This window comes from Eptesicus fuscus, chromosome 20 (assembly GCF_027574615.1).
Source record: "Eptesicus fuscus isolate TK198812 chromosome 20, DD_ASM_mEF_20220401, whole genome shotgun sequence".
NCBI classification, from domain to species: Eukaryota; Metazoa; Chordata; class Mammalia; order Chiroptera; family Vespertilionidae; genus Eptesicus; species Eptesicus fuscus.
This window is the reverse complement of record NC_072492.1, coordinates 4,009,120-4,035,577: the sequence shown is the minus strand read 5'-3', so window position 1 is coordinate 4,035,577 and position 26,458 is coordinate 4,009,120. Positions and strand designations below refer to the sequence as shown.

General features: G+C 44.5%; 1 pseudogene; it reads right to left on the bottom strand.

Annotated features, from left to right (window-relative positions):
• Window positions 1-309: 309 nt before the first annotated feature.
• Window positions 310-21,690, bottom strand: LOC129147388 (phosphofurin acidic cluster sorting protein 2-like; annotated as a pseudogene).
• Between the last annotated feature and the right edge of the window lie 4,768 nt (window positions 21,691-26,458).

Below are 26,458 nucleotides of genomic sequence, written 5' to 3'. Positions count from 1 at the left end.
GGTCTCCAAGGCCAGAACCCTGTGTTGGAAATCCTGAGGCCAAAATACATCTTCCATGATTCTCTAGCTCAACCGTGCGGGCCTCACCTCCCACCTGCAGTAGTGTGCTGGTTATTAAATAGAGCAATTGGGCATCCCAGTGGGGACAACCCCCTTAGCTTCCAGGTTATGAACACATTCTAACTTAAAATGGTTTCTCTTTGTGTTTCCATGGTCTGTCTCCATAGTAAACTACAATGTTAACACAAAAGCAGCCGGGTCCTCCTGGGCTTGGCCCAGGCAGGTTGAAGGGCAGGGGAAGGGGCAGGGCTAGGAGGTGGAATTGTTGTGTCCGAAGATGCAGATGGGAAAGTGCTTGACATGGGAGGACCACTAGGCTATCAGCTGGAAGAAGGTCATGTTGTTCCACTCCACACTATCGATGAGGACCCGCAACATATTTTGCTGGTTCTTGGCTGAGCAGACCAAGGGGCCAATGCCCTCAATGCACTGGCTTTTGGACTCCAAGTCTTTGTCCTTCATTTTCTTGGGAAAACACATCACCTTCTTGTTCTTCTCCTTGGTGAGCACAGTCATGGACATTGTGGGTGTTGCTGCGGTCTTGCCACTGCTGGGCAGCCTGCTGACCTGGAGAGACCGGAAGGTGCACTGGAGTGTGTTTTTGGTGGTCGGCAGGTCTTCCTTCTCCCCATTTCTCTTCCTGTGTGTGAGCTGGGCTTCCATCCAGTAATCCACCTGCAGCTCCATCAGCTCAGCAACGACACCCTGGCTGGGGGAGGACGGGTCCCCACTCACTGTTGGGAAGGAGGTTGGGGTGTGTGAGGCCTCCCTGGCGGTGGACAAAAGCACATTGGAGCATGAAGGGACCGCATCGTCTGTGTCTCCAGACATGGCTGAAGATGGTTCCACTCTTCCAACATGCACTGTCCCCACAAAGGGAATGAACTTCTGTGAGGACAACTCGCCTGGGCTCTTTGTCTTAGAGATGAGCATGGCCTCAGAGATGGGCAGCTGGTGGACACGGTTGGCTCTGTGATGTATTCTGTGATTCTCGACAGGATGTCCAGCGTGTCCTTCACAGCACTCTGAGCCTCCAGGTTGTGGAACAGGTTCTGCCAGGCAACGACCTGAAAGAGTTTGTTGTAGCGGTAATCCATGGAGCCCAGGTACCCGGCCATGGAATGGGAACTCAGAGGAATGACCAGGAAGCGCATGTAGCCCAGACAGGCTGGGTTCTGATGGGACAGCTGCTCCACAAAGACCCGCAACATGGTGCTGAAGTAATGCAGAGCCCCCACAACAGTGATCTTCACTGGTTTGGGGGCCTCTGTATTGCAGTTGCAGTATCTTTGTATCCAGGAGATGATGGAGCTGAAAGCCTGCTGGACATCAACCATGGAGCAGGTGCACAGGACGGGTAGTGTGTGCTGCTGCAGGATGTCTGACAGGAACTCCCCCTGCCTGTCAGAGGAGTTGATGAGGATGATGTTCTTAGGCAGACAGTCATTGGAGATAAGGATGTGGTTCAGCTGGTAGTACACGGTCTTCCTGGAGAACTGCAGTTGATTCTGTGGATCTGGGCAGCGTTCCTTGTTCAGGCTGTTGGACAACGCATTCAGAGACCTGTTTCAGCCCCGGCAGGCAGGCTGCTTCCCCGTGGAGCTGCTGGAGGGCATGACAAGAGAATTGGTCTTGGTGATGTGCCCACTGGGCAGCATCTTCTTAGTGAGCATGTCCTAAGCAGAGGTCTCTGCCTCCAGGATGTCCTCAGGCTATGCAGGCTGCTCTCTAGTGTTGGGCATGCTGTGGGCCACCCAGTCAGAGCCACTGTCGCTTGACAGGCTTTCAAAGTATAACCTGAGCTTAGGCTATGGGTGCCAAGAACTGTGTCATCCTTCTCCATGTCTGGGCCACTTGACAGGCTTTCAGAGTATGTCATGAGCTCAGGCATGGGAGGAGTTAGGAGATAGTCATCATCTTCCATGTGTGAGCTACTGTCGCTGTGGTTCACCAGCCTGTGAAACAGAAGGGCCAGGTCCTTGTCCACATTGGGGATTTGCTCCTCAGGGTCCTGCTCTGAGTCCAGGACCTCTTCCGTCATTTGGAACCTAAGCAGCCATTCTGCGACTTTCTGCTGGTAGTTCTGTTGCCTGTTCATGGACCTCCTTCTTACTAAAGGTTTCTCCAGGTCCAAGTCATGCTCATCCAGGCAATGCCTGTGGGCAGCATTGTAGCTAACCTCCAGCTCAGAGAAAACAAACTCACACTCTCCCTCGGAGAAGTTATCCGTGGACTCTGCCTTGGTGCTGGACTGCATGGCACTTTCCAAGTGGTTGATGGGTTGGCTCGATGGGGAGATCCAGGTCTTGTCCACCTTGGTGGCGAGTGTGCTGCAGGCCATCAAGTCAGAGACACTGTCATTCAACAGCTTGCTGCCCGGGCCCTGGGTCTTCATGGGCATGTTGGCCAGCTGAGGAGACTCGTTCTGTCTCCAGGCACAGTGTTAGCTCCTCATCTCCCTCTGCCAGCTGGAGCGTGACAGACCTTCAAAGTATTGCCTGGTCTTGGTCTTGGTGTTGCTGAGGATGCTGTCATCGTCCTCCATGTTTGGTTCACGGTAGCAGGGATTCTCAAGGTTGTCATAGAAAAGGTCCAGGTCCTCCTCCACCTCGGGGACATGCTCTGTAGGATCTGGATCTGAATCCACAACCTCTTCTGACATGTTGGATCGGGGAAGCAGTGCCATGACTTTCTGCTTCAAGTTTCATTGCATGCATTGCTACTGCTTCTTGGGCTGCCCCAAGTCAAAATAAATTTCTCCCAGGTCCTGCCTCTGTTGGGCACTGCAGCTGGCCTCCAGCTTAGAGAAGCTCTCAGAATTTCCCTCCATGTAGCTATCTATGAACTTGTCCTTTGGGCTGGCCTTCATGGTCCTGTACTTATAGTCAATAGACTGACTGGACAGGGAGGAGATCCAGATCTTAGCCAGCTGGTGGAGGACTCCTGGTTGCTGCTGCTGAGGCTCAGCACCTGGCCACCGCCGGGGGGTCACTACAACACCTCGGCCATGCAGATGGCACCTGTGGCCAGTGTCTTGTAGTCCAGGATGATCCTGTTATTATAGCACTTCCTCTGCTGCAGCATGATCTGTAGCTTGTTGCCTTCTCTCTTGAGGAAGTGGGAGTACTGTAGGGAGAAGCTTAGCACCAGGTCGGTCTCCACTGGTCCACTCGGGGGCAGCACAATCTCATGGGATCTCAAAATGCCCTTGGAGGCCTGCTATCACCATGGAGATGAGCTCCTTCTCCAGCTCCTTCAAGATCACCAGCTTCTTTAAAGTCAGGCTGCACAACCTGGGAACGCTGCTAGGGTTAGAGCAGTCCACCTCTCAGGTAGACAAGAGGTTCATGGGTACTAGGGTGTTGAGCACAATGGGCATGCGGGCCAGGCCTGCAGGTGGCGAGGAACCTACAGCTGCTTGCAGCATACAGGTCCTTGATGGTTTCTCCCCCTGTGGTGGGACAGAAGAGGGACATGATTTGTGGCAAAAAATGGGACACAAGTGATCGAAGGAGCAAGTGAATGACAAGTGGTCACAGGCTCATCTGTGACTAGCACAGGGAAGGCCTGCATAATGGCCTTTCAAACTCAGAGGCCTAAATTAACCACAAAGTTGGCCTGAAATTAAAACTTATTAACTAAAAGCAGTTTACAGTGTGTAGTTATGTGCTAGGCCAACATCTTCCCTGACAAAGGTCAATCTTTACCTTAACTGAGCCTGTCTATTGTCTTTTGGCATCTACAATAAAATATTTTTATAATGTCAAAGGAATTTTCCTTTTTCTGGACACCTCCAAGCACAGGCACTGCTCTGTGCTCTGCAGAGACCACAGATCTGCTCATTGCTATTGAGTTCAATGATGACTGCTAACTAGCTTATAGGCACATGTATAAGAGAGGCATGTGTCTATCGTTTTACTTTTTATCTAATCCCAAAGATTTCTCTGCTCGGCTTTCTCCTGCTTCCCTAAGCAATGGATTTCATGTCCTCCACATACATTTCCACTTTTGATTGTATGTATAAAATAAGGTGCAATACTGCCATTCTCTGGAGCATCACCTCAATACAGTGAGATTTTGTTTTCTGGCAATTGTTGACAGTTTGGCTCCAATAAACTCACAAATATTCTGCACAGATTTGAATGCTGTTGCAATGATATTTACTTGGCTTCCTGTGGCAGGATTCTAAAGAAGCTCACACAGGACCACCCTGCAGACCCAGACCCAGTGCTATCATCCAGCTAAGGGCCCAATGGGCCTGCCACTTCCTTGCCTGTTAGGTCAATTTGGCTAAGTTGTCTCTTATATCCAGAATCTTGCTTATGGCAGGGGGTCTGACTTTATTTGAGCTGTACTTTTAAATCCTTAAGGTAGAACTAAGGTTAAGGGTTGGCAGAACCAAGGCTAATGAGAGACAAGAGGAAACATGGGTGGCTGGTTTTTAATTCTGGGTTTTCATTTGGAATTGCCTTCTGAGAGTCTGAGCAAAAAACTTTCACTGTATAAGTGAGAGCTGAACTTGTTCAGCTCTGAAGATAACAAGGCACATGGTCTTTCTGACCTGATCTCCTTGTTCTTAAGCAATGAAGAATCTTTGCGGACGTGTCAGAGGTCATTCCTCAGGCCAAGCAGGAGCCCCATAGGGAATTCCAAGACAATTGTAATTCAACTGGCTGGCTCTTCTGTGGGAGAGCCGATAAGGTTTGGTCCACCAGCGTTCCTAGTCCTTCCTGTGGTTATTTATTTATTTATTTATTTATCCTCACTTGAGTCTATTTTTCCCATTGGTTTTTAGAGAGACTGGAAGAGATGGAGAAATACAGAGAGAGAGAATTGAAGGGACATATAGATTGGTTGCCTCCTCAACACACCCCAACAAGCATCAACTGAGGTACATGCCCTTGACCTGGAATCAAACCCAGGACTCTAAGGGACTACATTCTACCCACTGAGCCAAAGTGGCTAGAGGCCTTCTGGTTGTTTTAGATAGCCGGGAGAGAAGCCAAGGACCATAAGAGAGTTGAACGAGAATGGAGTGGTGTGAGCATCATAGAGTTCAACCCAGAAGCTGCACACTTTGACCCACTACATAACATCCCTAGAAAATTTGCTCAGTTCTGCAGATATAAAACAACAACGCAAAACCAACAAAAACAAACACACCTATAATTAACATGGGAAGTTGTGCCTCCAAGGCTGGGATCTCCCAGACTCCAGCCCTCATTAATATTCCTGATAGGAAGACTTGACTTGCAAGTGCTTTACAGAAATGGGAAGATTTAACTTGAAAATATTAACTGAAAAATGGCCAAGATGCAGCTGTCTTTAGGTGCCTAAATTAATTTTTTTTGCAGGCAAAAAAATCTAGAAAAAAGTTGGTCCAAAAATAAAATTGATTGAATGAATAGGAAGTATATCTTTATTTGGAAATTTGAGGCTTCTAAAGAGAAGAACAGAAAATTATTTTTAAAAATAAATTAATGAGAAGTTGTCGAGACTATCTCTTAATTCTCCTACAGCCAATAAATGCTAACATCCCATTCTCCTCCTTTTATAGAATGTCCACTATATCTTTTGTTCTCTGAGCTTCCTTGTCCAGATGTGTACTTTTCCCTCCCCATCTCTCTCCTCCACTAGCACTTCCTACTGACTTAAGGGAAAATGAGAATAGGAATTCTATCAGTTCCATTTGGAGAAAAGCTGCTCTCAGCCAGAGAGGAACCAGCAATTGTTGTCAATTTTCTCTATGGCCCTGATTGGATCCAAAGAAATTTAACTGATAGAACATGTAATCCTGGCTGTTCTAATTAATATAGGCCTGGTTTCTTGGAGAAAAGCAACAGAATTAATAAATAAGGTTTTTAAGAAAATTCCTGTAGAGAAGTCTGCCCACTTTAAGGATTATGGGAAATTAAATAGGATTTAGAAAAAAGGAATAAAAAAACCCCTTAAGCATAGGGTTGCTCTAAGGGTGTTTCCCTTTCTCACTGATTGTTTTAGAGAATTTGAAATTATCATTAAGTGGGAAGCCACTAAGGACCTTGTAGATATTGGGGCCACTTTATTTGTTCTTAACTGCACCCAACTAAATCCTTTCTCCATCGGACTAAAACTTCTGTACAAATGTCTGCTTTTTAATCAAAACCTGTTTCCTTCCAACTAGGGAATGTTATAGAATAACATCCTACCTAATAAAAGGGTAATATGCAAATTGACCACAACTTCGCTACTCCTATGCCCACCAGCCATGCCCACCAGCCAATCAGGGCGAGTATGCAAATAAACCCAACCAAGATGCTACAGCCACAGAGAGCAAGGTTTCCCAGGCAACGGAGGAAGCCAAGCTTTTCACCTGCCCTTGCTAGGCCTAAGCTTCCACTCAATCTGCAAAGTTTCAATTATAGAAGGTAAACAAATCTTAACAGAAATGGTGGCAGCTGAGGAGCTGGAGAGAGCAGGCCAGGGTTGCCCCTGGCAACAGAGAAAGCAAAGCTTTCCGAACACCCTGAAAGGCCCAGGCCTTTGCTTAAGGCTACAAAGTTTCAATTATAGAAGGTGAATTAATCCCAACAGAAATGGCTGCCAGCCTCAGAGCAAGCAGGAGGCTTGGCTCCACTCTAGGCTACAAAGTTTCAATTGTAGAAGGTAAATAAATTCCAGATACCAGGGCCTCCTCTTGGGTCGCCAGGGGGTGTGGCTGGCCTGCAAACCACCACAGGTCCCTTGCTCAGGCTGCCCCACGCCCCAAGGGAACCCCCATCCTGATCCAGGACACCCTTCAAGGCAAACCAGCTGGCCCCCACCCCTGCACCAGGCCTCTATCCTACCTAATAAAAGGGTAATATGCAAATTGACCACAACTTTGCTACAACCAAGCCACGTCAACCAGCCCAAGCCATGCCCACCAGCCCAAGCCACGCCCACCAGCCAATCAGTGTAAGTATGCAAATTAATCCAACCAAGATGGCGGTTAATTTGCATACATAGGTGCTCTGAGTGAACCCCCTGAAATGGTCCGCTCCAGCACCAGGCCGAAAGCCTCCGGCAGAGGCTTTTGTCCTGGTACATGAGCGGACCCCCTGGGATTGATCACAGGGAGCTGGGTGTCCGCTCCCACACCAGGCCGAAAGCCCTTGGCAGAGGCTTTCAGCCTTGGGCCTGAGCAGACCCCCTGCAATCAATTGCAGGGAGCTGGGGCTTGCTTTGGCCTGGTGCACAAGTGGACCCCCTGCAATCGATCACAGGGATATGGGTGTCCACTCCAGCACTAGGCTGAAAGCTTCCGCTGGAGGCTTTCGGCCTGGTGCAGGAGCGGACCCCTATGATCAATTACAGGGAGCTAGGTTTCTGCTCTGACACCAGGCCAAAAGCTTCCACTGGAGGCTTTCACCCTGGTGAACGAGCGGACCCCCTGCATCGATCACAGGGAGCTGGGTGTCTGCGGAGCCTATGGCGGAGCCTTTTGGCCTGGTGCCGGAGCAGACCCCTGCAATCGATTGCAGGGAGCTGGGTGTCTGCTCTGGCACCAGGCCGAAAGCCTCTGGCGGAGGCTTTTGGCCTGGTCCTGAAGCAGACCCCCTGCAACTGATCACAGGGAGCAGGGGTTCCTTCGGCCTGGTGCACGAGCGGACCCCCTGTGATCGATCACAGGGAGCTGGGTGTTTGCCCCAGCACCAGGCCGAAAGCCTATGACGGAAGCTTTTGGCCTGGTGCCGGAGCCCCCTGCAATCGATTGCAGGGAGCTGGGGGTTGCTTCAGCCTGGTGCATGAGCGGACCTCCTGTGATCGATCACAGAGAGCTGGGTGTCCGCCCCGGCACCAGGCCGAAAGCCTATGACGGAAGCTTGGCCTGGTGCCGGAGCAGACCCCCTGCAATTGATTGCAGGGAGCTGGGGTTGCTTCGGCCTGGTGCACGAGCGGACCCCCTGCGATTGATCACAGGGAGATGGGTGTCCACTCTGGCACCAGGCCGAAAGCCTCCAGCGGATGCTTTTGGCCTGGTGCCGGAGCGGACCCCTGCAATGGATCGCTGGGAGCTGGGTGTCTGGTGAACGAGCGGACCCCCTGCAATCCATCGCAGGGACCTGGGTGTCTGCTCTGGCACCAGGCCGAAAGCCTCCAGCGGAAGCTTTTGACCTGGTCCCGAAGCAGACCCCTGCAATCGATGGCAGGAGCTGGCGGTCTGCTTTCGGCCTGGGCAGGAGCGGACCCCCTGTGATTGATCGCAGGGAGCTTGGTCTGCTTCTGCCCAAGAGGCTTTCGGTCTGGGCAGGCCTGGGCAAGGGCTGAGCTGGTGATCAGAGGGAGCTGGAGGGGCCTTCCCAGGCCTAAAGCTTCAGCCAGAGGCTTTAGGCCTGGGCAGGGCCCAGCCCTCCATTGGTGTGAACTATAGAGGAAACACCTTTTCTGATTGCACATTGGCTAAGCTTCCTGTATGCCACTGGTAATATTCTTAGTAACTTGGGTAATAAGAATACAAAAAGGTAATCTAGGGTTTTTCCACCACACTTCTGGAGAAAAAAAATGAAGGTCCGCTGCTGGAGGGCTAAGAAATGTCATATCCTGCCCTAGCCAGTTTGACTCAGTGGATAATGCCTCAGCCTGCAGACAGCAGGGTCTGGGTTCATTCTGATCAGGGCATGTACCTAGGTTGCAGGCTCTTCCCTGGCTGGGGCCCAGATCAGAGCTCATGCAGGAGGCAACCAATCAAAGTGTTCCTCTCACTTTGATGTTTCTCTTTGTCTTTTCCTTTCTCTTCCACATTCTCTAAAAGTCAATGGAAACATATCCTCAGGTGAGGATAAAAAAATAAAGAAATGCATATCCTATGAAAGACACATCTTTAAAATGCCTAAAGAAAGTTGTCATTTCTTCTTGGTGAAGGGACTGGAGTCCGTGTTGATGAAAACACCTTGGTGGCTGCGGTGACTGACAGTGGCTGCAGCAGCGGGGTGATGGGGCTGGTGCCTTCCCCTGATCAGCCAGGTTGCCTCCCACAAAGGGATGCCAAACTGTGGCTTAGGCCCACTTCCCGTGGGGTGCGGGCCTAAGCCATCAGTAGGACATCCCCTGAGGGCTCCCAGTATGTGAGAGGGGGCAGGTTGGGCTGAGGGACCCCCAACCCCTAGTGCACGAATTTCATGCACCAGGCCCTTAGTCCTATCTAATAAAAGAGTAATATGCATATTGACCATCACTCCAACACACAATATGGATGCCCCCATGTGGTCAAAAATCCTGCCCCTATGTGGACATAAGATGGCCACCACAAGATGGCCATCAGGGGAGGGCAGTTGGGAGGCACCAGGCCTGCAAAGGAGGGCAGTTAGGGGTGACCAGGCCAGCAGAAGAGGAAAGTTGGGGGCAAACAGGCTGGCAGGGGAGAGTTAGGCATCAATCAGGCTGGCAGCGGAGTGGTTAGGGGGTGATCAGGCTGGCAGGCAGAAGCAGTTAGGGGCAATCAGGAAGGCAGGCAGGCAAGCAGTTGGGAGCCAGCAGTCCTGGATTGTGAGAGGGATGTCCGACAGACATCCCTCGAGGGGTCCCAGATTGGAGAGGGTACAGGCTGGGTTGAGGGACACCCCCCCCCATCCGTGCATGAATTTCGTGCAATGGGCCTCTAGTATATATATATAGTTTTCTAATCAAATCTACCCCAATTCACCTGATAGCTGAGGTTTATTTTTCTTTTTTATGAAATGAGTGATGCTCACATATGCTTTTGCCAGGTAGTTCTATATATTTGGAATAAATGAACCAAATACTGAACTAAAAGAAAAAAATAATGATTTTAAAGGAACCTCCCTAGAATAAACTAATCTTGGTGACTAAACCTTTGATAATCACCTTTTGTTCATTATTAAATTCCACAAGAGCCTGAGAGATTGCTTCACAGGGTACCCACCCTACTCAGAATAGCCCCAAACAGCCCAGAGAGGTGCAGAGATGCCTCTAACACTTGGTGTGCTCATATGTCTTTCTGTAGATGGGGAAGCAGCCCACAGTGACTTGAGAGTCCTCTTTTGGGTACATATTCACCAAATGGGAGAAACAGGACCCTGAGCTCTCAAGAAAAAATCCAATCTTGTTTTGCTATAGGACCCCATTGCAATATAAAGTGGGTATTAGAGAGTTTTGGCACCATTGATGTTAATACTATCTTGCAGCTAGGACCTGTTTTGCCATTCCCAAAGGAAATGGACCTAAAGGTTTCATATACCTGAAAGCCTTTATACCTCTCAGAGGTGACCCTATGCTATGTGCTTTCTGAAAACTAGAAAAATGTATCCAAATAAAAAGCAACATCCCAAAACTGGGTGAATGATTCTGTCAGTCCCTTGATTACATTGGATGGCAACCCAGTCCCTGAGGTATTGAAAATGACGATCCTTGTTTTACAAACGAAGTCTTCACAGGGCCTGAGGTTTGGCTCCAGAAACAATTCAAAGCCAACCAAATCTTTTTACCTTCCCCAAAGCCCCCCTTCCTATTAATTTCAGAGGCTTATCGATAATCAGCTTTATGCAACCAAAGTCCCAGAACCTTTGAAGTGAAAATACCTGAGTTCACCAAGACCTATTATCTAGGGCACTGTTTTAAAATACAAATCTCTGAAAGATATGTCTAATCCAAATAACATTTAGAAAATTATCCAACTAAAGAAATCACCTACACACACTACTTTAGCTTATTTCAACTATTTCTAACTTGGTAAGTTTTAATGAAAGTTATTGAATATCTGGATATTTGGAAATAACATGAAATACTGAAACATTGATTGCTAGACAAGTCTTAAATTCACCTGCTTTGGGGGTTTTGTTTTGTTTTATTACAGAAGGTCAGTAAAATGGATTTGGAGCTGTTGATGTAATGTTTTGTGCTTTGTTGAAGGTGTGTTTCTTGAAAGTGAGAGTGTGATTAAAATATGTTCTTCGTTGTCCTAGCTGGTTTGGCTCAGTGGATAGAGCATTGGCCTGCAGACTGAAGGGTACCATGTTCAATTCCAGTCTAGGGCACATGCCTGCCTTGCTGTCTCGGTCCCCAGTAGGGGGCGTGCAGAAGGCAGCCAATTGGTGATTCTCTCTCATCATTGATGTTTCTATCTTTCTGTCCCTCTCCCTTCCTCTCTGAAATCAATAAAAATATATTTTTTTAAAATATGTTCGTCATCATCAATCTAAGGAATGCTGGTTGTTCACTTTTGTGGTTATCATTGGAAATTAAGGCTTCTAAGAGTTAAAAGTTACAGTTAAGTTGGAAGAAATCATATAGTTGTGGTGATAGAAGGCTTGAGGTATGGAGAGTCATATTTGAAGGAAAAATGTAAGTTTCTCTAAGGACTGTTATTTCTGAATGGGTAAGAAGGTGTGGGAAAATTGAGGTAAGGTTTGTAAAAGGTGGTACAGGCTATAAAATTTTGTGACAGTATTAACTTTATAAAAAGATTTTTGTATTTTCTCTACAAAAATCAGTAATTCAAATTATATGTATGGTCTTTATGTGATATGTGTTCATCTATGTGTTATGTGTGGTGAATTTTCAGCCTCCAGATGGTAATACTAGGATATAATCTTTTATTGGCCTAAAAAGATTAAATACTTATATAAATTAAGGATAATTTTGCAGTCTGGACAGAATTTTTAATATTAAAACTGTAAGTATGAGTTATTTAGAGTTATTACCATATGTATGTGTTTGTTTCCTTGGATTTACAAAAATCCATGGTATAATCTTTTATGTACATATATTTGTCAGTCTTCCCAAAGTTCTCATTTTAAGAGACTTTTACAAACAAAGATGACTTTAAGGTAACTCCAAAGGGCCTTGGAATACCTCAAGGATTTATTCTCTCTCCTTATTAAAGGGACATTTTTAAACTAAATTAGGCCTACTTAATATGCTTGAAATTACATGGGAAGCCAAATTAAAAAATAAAAATAATTGCACTATTTGTGTACATATATTTTTATTAAAATAGATATTCTAAAGATTTCAACCTGCCCTAGGAAGGAATGTAGAGAGATTCAAATAAAAGTTCAAATAGGAAACTCTCAGCTGTAACAGTGGTCTTGGTGTCAGCAATACCGGACCAGATGAGAGGGATGGTTCCCTGTGAAGGCGTCTGGCAGGGGGACCCTGGATATATGTGGTGCAAACATTGGAAGTTTATGAATTATTCCCAACTCTCTCTCTCTCTCTCTCTCTCTCTCTCTCTCTCTATATCTATATATATATATATATATATATATATGTATATATATATTATATATGTTTTTATATTATACTCTGTCATTTTACAGTAATTATTATTTTCCAAAAATTATTTCCTTGAAATGTTATAGTTTACAAAAACAGCAAAGTTTTTTTTTATCAATTGCATTATAACCAAAACTATAACCATGCCACTTTGTTTTGTCATTCATAGGTAGTTATTTTTTTACACTACTGCATTTTCAAATATGTTACATCTTTAGAAAAATCCATGAAAAGGACTCCAACTTACTCTAAATGACAGGTTTCTAAGCAGGTCATATCTTTGAACTGAATATGTAAAGAACTCTAAGGAATAACTGAATTCATTTAAATACTGGCAAATAATCAGGAAAAAACAAAAAATGGATATGGCACTAAATGAAGTGAAGATGATTATTAGTCTTATGACTCTGTTTAAAATACTGCCAATTTTTAAATCTTTTTGTTTTCCAAATATAAGGAAAACTAAAAGCAGACATTCTACATTACTATCAATGACTCACTAAGAAGGTTATAGGGTCTGATAAATTAATGACATTCATTTCACAGTACTCCCAAGAGACAAAGACTTCAAAGACCAAAACTTACAACCAGGAGAGTTTTGTTTATTGAAACACATTAATTAAAGACTCTCCCCAGCGTGTTTAAAAGGACGTTACCTTATCAGATGCCTAACCACAAATGGACATCTGTCTCTGACACTGGCCTCCATCCACCATGGAGACTGAAGACTTTTCAAGGATGAGAAGCCACTGACCATGGGGGCTGACAGCTAGCCCAAGAAGTCAACAAGGCCTGGATGCTCACAAATTACTACTGCTCAAAACTGGTTCTTATATCTCCTAATTGTTATTAATTAAATGTCCATAAATGATTTTTATATTATTATTACCCTCCTTATTACATATGAAAAGTTGAATTTGGATACCTGATAATTTTTCCCATATACAGATAATGACATTCTGATGATCAGTTATTACAAGGAAATAGTAGAGTAGCTTAATTCATCTGGCCAAACATATCATAAGTACAAGGGACAGTGCATGAAGAGGAAAACATATATTTAGCTTAATAAACAATTATGAAAATACATGTAAATGTTTTTTTGGTTGGCTGGGATGCTTATTCCCCTCAGTCTAGCACTAGACATTTTCTATTCCTAAACGGTGTTACTGCTTTAATGCTGTTGCTTTTGTTCCTGGTATGTAAATGTTATACTAGATGAAAAATAACAAATCTTAAGACAAGCAGCAAAAGGACGCTGCTTATGGTAGCTCAAAATTCAAAATTGATCCAGAATACTTTTTAACAAGGTCATATAGGATCTGAAAGATTCCCATTTACAGGCCTTTTTATTTTGAATAATAATAAAAATTGAACCTTGAATGCCATCTAAGGTTATGGTCTTGCCTCATTTCCAATAGTCCATTGTTCAGCAAGACAAAATACTAACACTCATCATCAGTACATAATTTGTATTGATTTATGAACAAAAGGAGGATGTATGGGTGAAAAAAGGGACCACATGCTAACCTGACTAGCTCAAGGAAGTCCTGTGTTGGAGGCCTTGCAAACTCAGAGACCTTAAGTAACCACAAAGGATGGTCTGAAATTAAAACACTAACTAAAAGGAGTTCATGGTGGGTAGACATGTCCTAGTCTGGCATCTTCCCTGACAAAGGTCAATCTTTACCTTAACAGAGTCTATGTACTGCCTTTTTGCATCCATGAAAACATATCATTGGATTATCAAAGGAATTTTTCTTATTTTGAACAGCTCAAGCACATGCACCACTCTGTGCCCTGGGAGACCACAAATCCCCTCATTGTTATTGAGTTCATTGTTGATGGGTAACTATCCTGTACCCACCTATGTAAAAGAAGTAAGTATCTATCATTTTACTGTTTATCTAATCACAGAGGTTTCCCCACTTTGCTTTCTCCCCTCTCTCTAGTCTATCACCAATGGATTTTATGTAACCCACATAAGTCTCTACTTTTGCTTGTCCTATATAATAAAAGGGTAATATACAAAGTGACCCTAAAGGCAGAATGACCTGGAATGACTGTTTGCTATGATCCGCATTGACCACCAGGGGACAGATGCTCAACACAGGAGCTGCCTCTTGGTGTTCAGTGTGCCCCCAAGGGGGAGCTCTGCTCAGCCACAAGCTAGGCTGATGGCTGCAGCTTTGAGCGCAGTTGCGGTGGTGGGAGCCTTCCCCACTTCTTTGACATCTCCTGAGGGCTCCTGGGCTGTCAGAGGGATGGTCGTCTGCCATCTTAGGCCCGATCCCATGGACACCCCTGGAGGGGTGCCTGACTGTGAGAAGGCACAGGCCAGGCTGAGGGACTCCCTTGGAGAGCAAGAATTTTCGTGCACTGTGCCTCTAGTAATGTATCAAATAAGGTGCAAAATTGTCATTTTCCGGAGCATTGTCTCAGCCCGTTGAGATTTTGCTCGCCCGCAATTATCAACAATTTGGCTCAAATAAACACACAACCATTTTTCACATCTTTGAGTGTTTTTCACATTGATAAAAGAAAAGATTCTTAGCAGGAAAAGTAGAATTAGAGGTGAGGAATGATGAAATACATTAGTACCTTAGGTCATTTTCTTAGCAGAGGACAGATAGCACATGCTTGTATTAACAGTGTCACCCATGGGATTTCTGACAAAACATCCCAATATAAAATGAGAACACAGAGGCTTTTCCTGGGGTGGAGGGTCTGGATATTAGGACATGTGGTATGTTCAGGGTGGCACCGTTGTCATGGCAACAGAAGGATATAAGGCCCAGGTCTCATAGCAATGAAGACATGGATCACAGTGATAAGCAGTCCCCATCCCCGTACAATATGCAGCCCAGAGAGGCCCCAGCTTCTGACCTGGAAGATACAGGCCCCAGATTCCTTTGTAAACTGGACACAAGGAGGGATCCCCGGGGAGTAGCAGAGTGCCTTCTGGAATCTGGGTCCAGTTGGGTCCCTGGTGTTCTGGAGTTTGGGTCAACGGGGCACCTACACTCACCTTGAGGCCATGCTGCATGCTTGTGGATGGTTGGAGCACCAGTGCCTCCTGTGGGGGCATGGAGGTGAGGACCTCATCTGTCAGCTCCCCTCCATTCTCCTGTGCAGAGCTCTGTAAAGACAGTTCCCAGTCACCAGGGGAAAGCCTCAGAGCCCTGATTTTGCTGGTTCTCTAACCCTGTGACCCCCCACTCCAGACACACACACACACACACACACACACACACACACACACACACACACAGTGTGATCTGCTGGGATCTCCCCTGGGGAGGAAAAGGCATGACAGCCTGAAGGCCTAGGATTCCCACTGGCATAGATAAGAGACTCCTCTGGAAGCCCATAACAACTGCATGCCTTGTCTTGGGGTGTGATCACAACAGGACCTCTAGGTTATCCACTGCCTGGAAAACTGTTCCTGTCCCAGGGTTCTCCCTCAGGTCCCTCTTTCCACCACATGGAGGGGAAGGGAAGTGGGCTGCACTGGGATGGCCCACAGAGGAGACTGGCCTGGTATGAATGGGTCTAACCTTCTGTTACCTGAGGAGATCTTCATGAAAATATCCAGAGATGTCAGGCGTGAGTGTTGAACCGTCTACAGTCTACAGAGTCTGGAACAACTCTCACTGCAGGGTCTGCCAGAACCAGAGCCCTGATAACTGGGAACACAACAAGAGAACATCTTGAACTGTCAACCGTCTCTTGCCAAGTGAGTGGTGGTTGGGCAGTTGCTAGAAAGTGGGTGCCTGGATACGGCAGTTCCAAGTTCTATTTTGAAGTGACCTCACTTCCTGGGATTACCTCCTCTGATTCCCCTCATCTAATAACTGCTATACATATAATCCTGTGGGTTGCTGACTTCTCACCCACCTTCTTCATGGAATAGCAACAGTGCACATAGTGACACCTACATACCCCTCTCCACAGCTCCCTAGAAAGTCTGGCTGAAGCCAGGATCCCAGATTTTAGGAGACAGACCTGGGCTCAGACTCAAACCCTCATTCTTACCTCTTCTTGATCCTGGATAAGTCATTGTACCTGTCAGGGCCTGTCTCTCTCCTGACTGCACAATAGATTATTGCAGCATGTGCTTCTTGGCGATGTTCAGGCTCATGTGGGTAGTAGCTATAAAGAGGAGAACTGTCATGAAACAGTAGTACCTCCAGCCTTCCTTTTCTTCCTATCGTCACCTCCTCTGTGTCTCCTTTTCTTCCAATTTCACCCAAAGTCATTTGATCTATCTAGTGCTCTTTCTGGATCCCAGAACAAAGAGCCAGCTTTCCCCAGATATGGAGGAATAGGCAGGAGTTTCCCAATATGTCAGGATTTCTAATTTCCAGACCAACTCTGTAGGAGAGGTTGAAGCCTTGGCCTGCAAGGCCTGAACATTCCTCAACTCTGGACTCTGAATGTCATGGACATTGGGTAATATCTGCCACTCTATGGACATCAGTTTCCCAATTTTCCAGTGAGGGTGGGGTTCAGAACTGCATAGGCCTGACCTTAGAATAAAGAGCCCAGCTCCCTCCACTCCGGGTGGGTATTGCACAGAGGTGCATGTATGTGGTTCCAATTCTGGCCTCCTTTTCAGACAAACACTGGCCAAATGCCCATCTTACCTGCTGAATGCTCACAATCTCTCCCATGCCATCTCCATGTCTATGCATGATGCCACCATCTTTTCCAGAGCCATCTAGGAAACCTGGGTGCAGCTGGGGACCCCAACTTTGAGGACACACAGCTGGGTTTATCTCAAGCTCTGTTGTGTTCGGTGTCTTGTTCATTTACTTCTAAACATAGATTACCCTTCTGGAAAAATCGTGTATTGGTATCACTGATTCCATGAAACAAACAAACAAAACACCACTCCCTATCTGTTGAATTGGGGAAGATTTTATTAGCAAATATATATATTTGCTTATATTCCTATAACATTCCCTATTTGGAAGGAAGCATGTTTCGATTTAAAAAAAAAAAAAAAAAACCAGACATTGGTTAAATATTCCTGCCACTTATACAGAAGCTTTACTCTGAAGGGGAAGACAATTAGTTGGATGTGATTAAGAACAAATAAAGCAGCCCCGGTATCTACAGGGGTCTCAGTGGCTTCTCGTTCTATGATAATTTCAACTTCTCCCAAACTATCAGTGAGAAGGGGAAACACCCTTGTGTCAACCCTATAGTTATTTTGTGGGTTTTTTTTCCCCCTTTTACTACATCTTATTTCAGTTTCCTATGATTCTAACAGTGGACAGATTTCTCTACAGGAATTTTCTTACAAACCTTATTTAGAAATTGTGTTGCATTTGCTGGCAGAAACCACTAGCTATATTAATTGGAATCGGTTAGAATAGCCAGGATTGCATGTTCTAACAGATAAATGCCTTTGTGAACCCATCAGGGTCATTGAGAAAATCAGGAACAATTGCTGGTTCCTCTCTTGCTGAGACAAGCTTTTCTCCAAAGGAAGCTGTTGGAATTCCTATTCTCATTATTTCTTAAGTCAGTAGGGAGTGGTAGTGGAGGGGACTAAAGGGGAAGGAAGAGGGAGGGGAAAGGGTGAAGGATATAGTAGGGGAGCTAGAGAAGGCAGAAGAATGGGGTGTTGGCGTTTATTAGCTTCAGAAGAGTTCAGAGACAGTCTCTAAAATTTCTAATTCCTTAATTTTTTAAAAATTTACTTGCACTTTTCCTTAAAAATCTCCTCATTTCCAAATTAAGATATGCTTCCCATTCATTCATTCAGTGTAATGTTAGACCTGGCATTTTTCTAATTTTTATTGCATGCCAAAAAGTTAATTTAGGCATGCAAAGACAACTGCATTTTGCCAATTTTAAGGTGGATATTTTCTAGTTAAATCTTCCCATTTCTGTAAAGCACTTGCAAGTAAAAACTTCATTTCAGGAGTATTAATGAGGGCTGGGATCTGGGAGTTTCCAGCCTTGGAAGCACAATGTCCCTTGTTAATTTTGGGTGTGTTTTCTTGATTTGTAGGTGTGTATGTGTGTGTGTGTGTGTGTGTGTGTGTGTGTGTGTGTGTGAAGTTAGCATCACCCTAATACCAAAACCAGATAAAGACAACACAATGAAAGAGAATTCCAGGCCAATATCCCTCATGAACATAGATGTCAAAATCCTCAACAAAATTCTAGCAAATTGGATCCAGCAGTACATAAGAAAGATCATACACCATAACCAAATAGGATTTATCCCAGGGATGCAAGGATGGTATAATATCCGCAAATCAATAAACGTGATACATCACATAAACAAATTGAGATATAAAAATCACATAGTCATATCAATTGATTCAGAAAAAGCATTTGACAAAATCCAACACCCTTTCTTGATAAAAACTCTTTGCAAGGTGGGAATAGGATCATACCTGAACATAATAAAAGCCATAAATGACAAGCCCACAGCCAACATCATATTCAATGGACAAAAACTAAAACCATTTCCCCTAAGAAGAGGAACAAAACAGGGATGCCCACTCTCACCAGTACTGTTCAACATAGTACTGGAAGTACTAGCCATTGCGATCAGACAAGAAGAAGAAATAAAAGGCATCCAAATTGGGAAAGAAGAAGTAAAACTGTCCTTATTCTCAGATGACATGATACTGTACATAGAAAACCCTAAAGACTCCATCAAAAAATTATTAGACTTAATAAATGAATTTGGCAATGTAGCAGGAAACAAAATTAACGCCAATAAATCTACACATTTCTATACACCAATAATGAACTTACAGAAAGAGAGACTAAAAAATCACTCCCATTTACCATTGCACCAAAAAAATTAAGATACCTAGGAATAAACTTAACTAAGGAGGTAAAAGTCCTATACGTGGAAAACTACACAACACTGAATAAAGAGATAGAAGAAGACATAAACAGATGGAAGAACATACTGTGTTCATGGATTGGTAGAATCAACATCATTAAAATGTCCATACTACCCAAAGCAATCTATAGATTCAATGCACTCCCCATTAAAATACCAATGGCATATTTCTCAGACCTAGAATGAACTTTCCAAAAATTCATCTGGAATATAAAAGGACCCCAAATAGCTGCAGCAATCCTGAGAAAGAAGAACAAAGTAGGTGGGATCTCAATACCAGATATCAAGCTGTATTTCAAAGCCACTGTTCTCAAAACAGCCTGGTATTGGCACAAGAACAGACATAGAGATCAATGGAATAGAATAGAGAACCCAGAAATCGACCTAAGCCACTATGCTCAATTTATATTCGACAAAGGAGGCATGAACATACAATGGAGTCAAGACAGTCTCTTCAATAAATGGTGTTGGGAAAATTGGACAGATACATGCAAAAAAAAAAAAAAAAAAAAGAAACTAGATCACCAATTTACACCACACACAAAAATAAACTCAAAATGGATAAAGAACTTAAAAGTAAGACGGGAAACCATAAAAATACTAGAAGAATCCATAGACAGCAAAATCTCAGATATATGCCAAAGCAATTTCTTCACTGATACCACTCCTAGGGCAATGGAAATTAAAGAGAAAATAAATAAATGGGACTAAATCAAAATAAAAAGCTTTTTCACAGCAAAAGAAACCATCAATAAGACAACAAGAAAGCCCACTGCATGAGAGAACATATCTGCCAATCACCGATGAGGGTTTAATCTCCAACATCTACAGGGAACTCATACAACTCAACAAAAGGAATATAAACAACCCAATAAAAAAATGGGCAATGGACCTAAATAGATACTTTTCAAAAGAAGGCCAAGAAGCATATGAAAACAAGCTCAAAGTCACTAATCATCGGAGAGATGCAAATCAAAACAACAATGAGGTACCATCTCACACCTGTCAGAATGGCTATCATCAACAAATCAACAGAGGACAAGTGCTGGCGAGGATGTGGAGAAAAAGGAACCCTTGTGCACTGCTGGTGAGAATGCAGACTGGTGCAGCCACTGTGGAGAACAGTATGGAGTTTCCTCAAAAAACTAAATGCAATTCCCATTTGACCCAGTGATCCCACTTCTAGGAATATATCCCAAGAAACTACAAATACCAATTAGAAAGGACATATGCACTCCTATGTTCATAGCAGCACAATCTACAATAGCTAAGATTTGGAAACAGCCTAAGTGCCTATCAGCAGATGAGTGGATTAAAAAACAATGGTACATCTACAAAATGGAATACTATGCTGCCGTAAAAAGGAGTTCTTACCATTTGCAATAGCATGGATGGAACTGGAGAGCATTATGCTAAGTGAAATAAGCCAGGCAGAGAAAGATAAATATCACATGATCTCACTCATTTATGGATATAATGAACAACATAAACTGATGAACAAAAATAGATCCAGAGACAGAGAAACATCGATCAGACCATTAAACCTCAGAGGGAAGGTAGGGAAGGGAGGGAGTAAGGGGGAGAGATCAACCAAAGGACTTGTATGCATGCATATAAGCCTAACCAGTGGACACAGACAACAGGGGGTGAGGGCATGAGGGGGGGTTGGGAGGGTAATGGGGGAATAAGGACACATATGTAACACCATAATCAATAAAGAAATTTTTAAAAAGATAGCAAAAACAAACAAACAAACAAACAAACAAAACAACGAGGGAATTTGTGGTCTCTGCAGAGCATTGCCTGTGCTTTCAGGGATCCAGAAAAAAGAAAAAATCTCTTTGACATTTCAAAGATATGTTATTGTAGATGCCAAAAGGTAATACACAGGCTCAGTTAAGGTAAAGATTGGCCTTTGTTAGAAAAGATGCCAGCCTAGGACATGACTATCCAACATAAACTGCTTTCATTTAAAAAGTTTTAATTTCAGACCATCCTTTGTGATAGCTTTAGGTCTCTGAGTTTGCAAGACCACCACGCAGGCCATCCCTGAGCTAGTCAGTGAGCATATGGTCCCCTTTTGTCCACACTGTCCTTGGATCACTAGTGTCACACTTCTTGACACCAATCACAGAGAGCTTAGGGGTTGGGTCTGAGCAGCAATTCCCAACCCACTTGGCACTACATGAGCTGCTGCCAATGTAATGTCCCTCTGCTGTCCCAACACAGGAAGATAAACCACCAACGGAGAATCCAAAAAGGACCTGTATGGTGCAAGCACCTGCAGCTTCCTCACTGCCCATAGGCCTGACCTGCACTTCCCCCAGGCACAATACACCAGTGCTCACGAACCTGTTTGCTACCTGGGAGTTGGACTGCCCCAGCCCCAGCTGCATGCCCAGGTTGTACAACCTGACTTCAATGAAGATGGTCATTTTCAAAGAGCTGGAGGGCCTCATCTTCATGCTGATTGCCATGAAGATATAGGGCTCCAACCTCATATTAGTGGTGATTGCCATGAAGATGCAGGACTATAAGCACATCATATGAGAGTGTGATGCTCCCCAGTGGAAAACTGGAGTGACCTGGACTGGCCTCACTGCAGGACCCCCACTTCTTCAAGAGAGAAGCAACATGCTACAGGTCCTGTTGCAGTGGAAGAAGTGCTTTAAGAACCAGACCACTTAGGGCTACAAGGCACACCCCATGGGTGCTATTCACATGGCCAAGGTCAGGCAGCAATCCCTCAAGATTACCAGGGACTGTGCCTCTGCAGCAGCATCAAGGAGGCTTCTGCCAAAGTGCCCAAGATCTGGATCTCCTCCGTGTCCAGCCAGCCCATCCATCAGGAGGATAGTGCCATACAGGCCAGAAGCAAGGCCAAGTCAAGGGTTAACTACTCCGAGGGGGTATACCAGAGTTTTTTATCTGAGGAGCAGGCCATTAAAAATGCCACTATGCACAAGAGCTGGCTAAGGAGGGCATTGACACGAAGATCCCCAAGAAGCAGACACCTTTGATATTAGGAAAGACATCCATTACCAGGCCACAAAATATCAAGGAGAAAGTCGTGGCATGTATGGGCAAATCAAGGTGTCAGAGGAAGTTGTGTACTTGATCAGGACACAGCAGAACATGTCCCTGATTTGGAGGAGGACTTGGAAAACCCAAGGCCCAGACATGGGGGATGTTCTCAGGCAGCACCCTCAGGACTAAGCTCAGACTGTACATCGAAAATGTGGCACACTCCAGATCACAGACAAAGATGGGGAGCATCCACAGTGCTCAGAACCAGAAGGAGCGTCTAAATCTGGCCAAAGTGCAAGAGACCATGTGGGCCCTCAGGCATCAAACAGTCCAGTGATAGTGTTTCAGACTCTGTGGCCCACAGCACCCCCAACCCTAAGGTGGCCAGGGTCTGGATCTCTTCCATGTCTACTCAGCCCATTCACTGTGAGGACAGTGCTGTGCAGGCCAGCCCAAGGATAAGTCCACAGATCTCTACTCTAAGGAGGGATATGAAAGCTTCTCCTCTGAGGAGGAGGCAAGTGAAGATGCCACACACAGGTAGGACCTGGAGTAGGAAGCAGCGACTATTGAAAGTCACAACAATGTCCATGACAAGGCATCCAAACTTAAATCAGAAAGTCATGGCTTGGCTGAGCAGGGTCTAAGTGTCAGAGCAGGCCCTGGACCCAGAGCAGGGCCCTGTAGATCATGGCCCTGAGTGGAGAGTACCTACACCTTCTGTCTAACATGCTGGAGAACACCAGTGACAGTAGCCCAGACAGGGACGATGATGACGGCATCCTCAGCACCACCAAGCCCAAGTTCCCCATTTGCATCCAGGCATTCAAGTCCACCTTCCAGCCCTGCCTGTCGCCCTGCTGACACCAAGCACAGGAGGACCCACTTTTCTGTTAACATTTTAGTTAACAACAACAACTACTTTTCTGTTAACATTTTAGTTTAGTACAGAGACTGACCCTGGAAACACAAAGAGTACAAATGTGCTCACAACCTGGAAACTAATGTGGTGGCCCCATTGGGAGGCCCCAACTGCTCTGCTTATTAACCTTCTTGAGGGTGGGTGGTCAGGCAGGCACTGTTGAGCTGGAGAATCATTGGAGATGTGTTTTGGCCTGAGGACCCCTAACCTTCCTATGAGAAGGGTTCTCACTGTCTCCACCTTCCCTACCTGGAAACCAGGACTCTGCTTCCCGGGGATCTGGCTCCATTGTGTGCCCAGACTCAGAGCTGATTGGCCAGATGACAAGGTCTGGCCTCGAATTGGAGGCATCCTGAGCATAACACCAAAGCCAATCAGCCCAGCCCTATGCCTCAGCTGCCAACCAGCCAAGTGGCCACCGCAGCACCTACTCGTGGTTCCCAATAAACTCCAGCCTCACAGAGAAAAACAACAACAACAACAGAACCAAACACCTGTATGGTACAAACCCAGGCACACTGACTGGACAAACTGCTGGGATACTAGCTGCTGGCCTTCCTGAGCAGGGACTCCACTTTCATCCCCACCTTTCTGTGTAACTTCAGAACATTAGCACCACCCAACAGGTGAGAGATAAACTACTTACCACCTGCCTCTCCACAGCACAGTGGTCACTGGGCCACCTGCTTACTATGAGTGTTTAGGTTATTTCCTGTCTCTGAGTGTTTGTTCCTCTGAACCCGGAGAGGTGAGGGGACCAAAGAGCAAGCTTATAGGTTTATTGCAGAGACTCAGTGGCGTCCTCTCTGAGTGCCTGCACAGTAGAGAGGTGTGCTGGAGGGGCTGTGGTTGAGCTAATTGGCCATTTTCTCTTCCTCTTAACCAAACCTCCACCTCATTTGTGATTGTCCTCAGGGCCTTGAGCTAAGCTTTTTTCTCCTTTGATAAAGAGATTGGAGATTCTGTGAGGGGTCAGTGTCCTGGTGAAGCCAGAACCCAAAATCCCAGGAGTGAGCAATGGGGCCCTAGGCTCACCCAGCTCTGAGAAGGGCTGGTTTGTGTTCATTCGGCACATATATCAGAAGGTCTAACAGGTACAGAGACGTCTCTAGGCTCTGACCATAATGCAGGGTACAGAGCAGAGCCCACGCCTGCACTGCAGAGCGTCCTTCTAGTTAGCAGCAAGTCAGTCACGCTAGGCTGCACAGGCTCCTAGTGTCCACAGGACAGTTGATGTGATGTCAGCCAGGACCTATGCCTGTATTTTCCCATTTGTGAAGAAAATGGTGGATATCTGCAACAGGAGAAAAAGAGAGTGGCCTTTGGTTCATAGCAGTGAGGCAATTATGAGGACTGTGAATTCAAGTTGCTGACCAAAGACTGGATCCCACACATAGGGAGATTTCTGTAGGGCAGAGGTCGGAGGACTTCTCCTAGTAAAATGGGAAGGAGTCAAAGAGAGCCATGGATGTGAATTTCAGAGAAATAACATAGCAAAGCTTATTCTTGACTAAAAGGATACATAGAAAGTGAAAATAAAATTCTAAAATACTAGATAGTGTCAATGCTGTGTAGAGAATGAGAGTAGGGGAATAGAAGACAGGAGAGCATGCTAAGGAGCATGTCTTGCTGGGAACACATACATGTGTGTAAGAAATCCCTAGGGAATACATTTAAATGCATGTATTTTAAGTTAATGGAAAGGATCCTGGCTTATAAAATAGAATGTGTAAATCTTAAACCTCCCTCCAGAAATAGGACCTATTAAATGAGAAGTAGTAAGTTATTTTTAAAAAAATCAGAAGAAAATTTGACAAATGGAAGTTATTGTTTGCTTTGTTACACATATTATATTAGCAACTAACATTTAACACCCAGTCTTTTAAACTAAATAAAACATTAGCATGTGCTATGCCACATAGGAAATCTCAATAAATTTTAAAGAAGAAATATGTTTGTTCTCCGTTGCTATGTTCATGAACCATAATGAATGATGCTTTAAAACCACCAAATATCTGCACACATGAGAAGGTTTAAGGGAACCTGAAGTGAAGTATATTCTACATAAACCCTGGGTTCAAAAGAAATCATGAGTGAAATTATGGAATATTTACAACTAAAAAAAAAAATAAAGAAAGAAAAACTACAAATCAAAAGCAGCCATAAAAGAGAGTTTTAGTTTTAAATAGACTTCTAAGGGAAGAAATACAGTTGTAAAGTGAGATCAAAGTATCAAAACAGTAAATTAGAGACAGCAACAGAGTGACCTTGAAGAAACAAGGAAGGGGGGAAACATAATGGAAGAAATGAGTATTACAAAGAATTGTAAAATAGCCTTCAACAAACTGGAAAACTGCTTCTCTGAAAACATTGGTAAAATAAACTGATTTCTAGCCAGACTGACCAAGAAACAGAAAAACACTGCACATAGTTCCAACAAGTTGGGTAAAAAGGACCAATTCCTGGAAAGAAAGAAACTATGAAAACTGCCTGAAAAGAAAGTGATGCCCTGAGTAGTCTGTTAAAGAGATTGAATTTGTAGTTACAGCATTCTAATGAAGGGCTTCCAGGCCCAGATGGTTTCACTGGGGAATTAAACAGAATAAATGAACAGACACTTCATTGAAGAGGCTATAACATGACAGAAGCACACTTGAAAGGTTCAACATCATAAGCCATTAGGAAAGGTTAATTAAACCACAAGAAGACTAACTAAATAAAAGCATGTGCTAACACTCAATGATGGTGAGGATGTGGAGAAACTGTCACTCATATAGGGCTGGTGGGAATGTAGACTATTATAGCCACTGGGGAAAGCAGTTTGATTGTTTCTTATAAAACTAAACGCGCAACTACCACACAACCCAGCATTTGCACTCCTGGTACTTATCCCAGAGCAATAGAAACTTTCATCCCCTCAAAAACCTGAGCACAAATGTCTATAAGAGCTTTTTTTTTTAACACTTGTAAGCTATCTCTGAAATCCCTTGTTGGGATTAATATCTAGAGTTTGTAAGAAACGTCTGTCACATAAAAAATGTGTAGAGTATATGAAAAGGGAATTTCATAAAGGTAAACATGAAATGTGAACACGATATGAAGAGATGTTAAATCTCACTTCTGGTCAGAGAAGTAATGAGATGCTCTCTACACCAATCTGAAAGCCAGATTAGAGTCTGATGATGAGGAGTGTTGGTGAGACTATGGAACAAATGGACTGTGATGGTACTGTAAACTAGTACAGGCATCCAGGAAGGCCATCTATAAGTACATAGAAAAATTAAATTTAAATACTTTATATATATTTGAATATTCATATG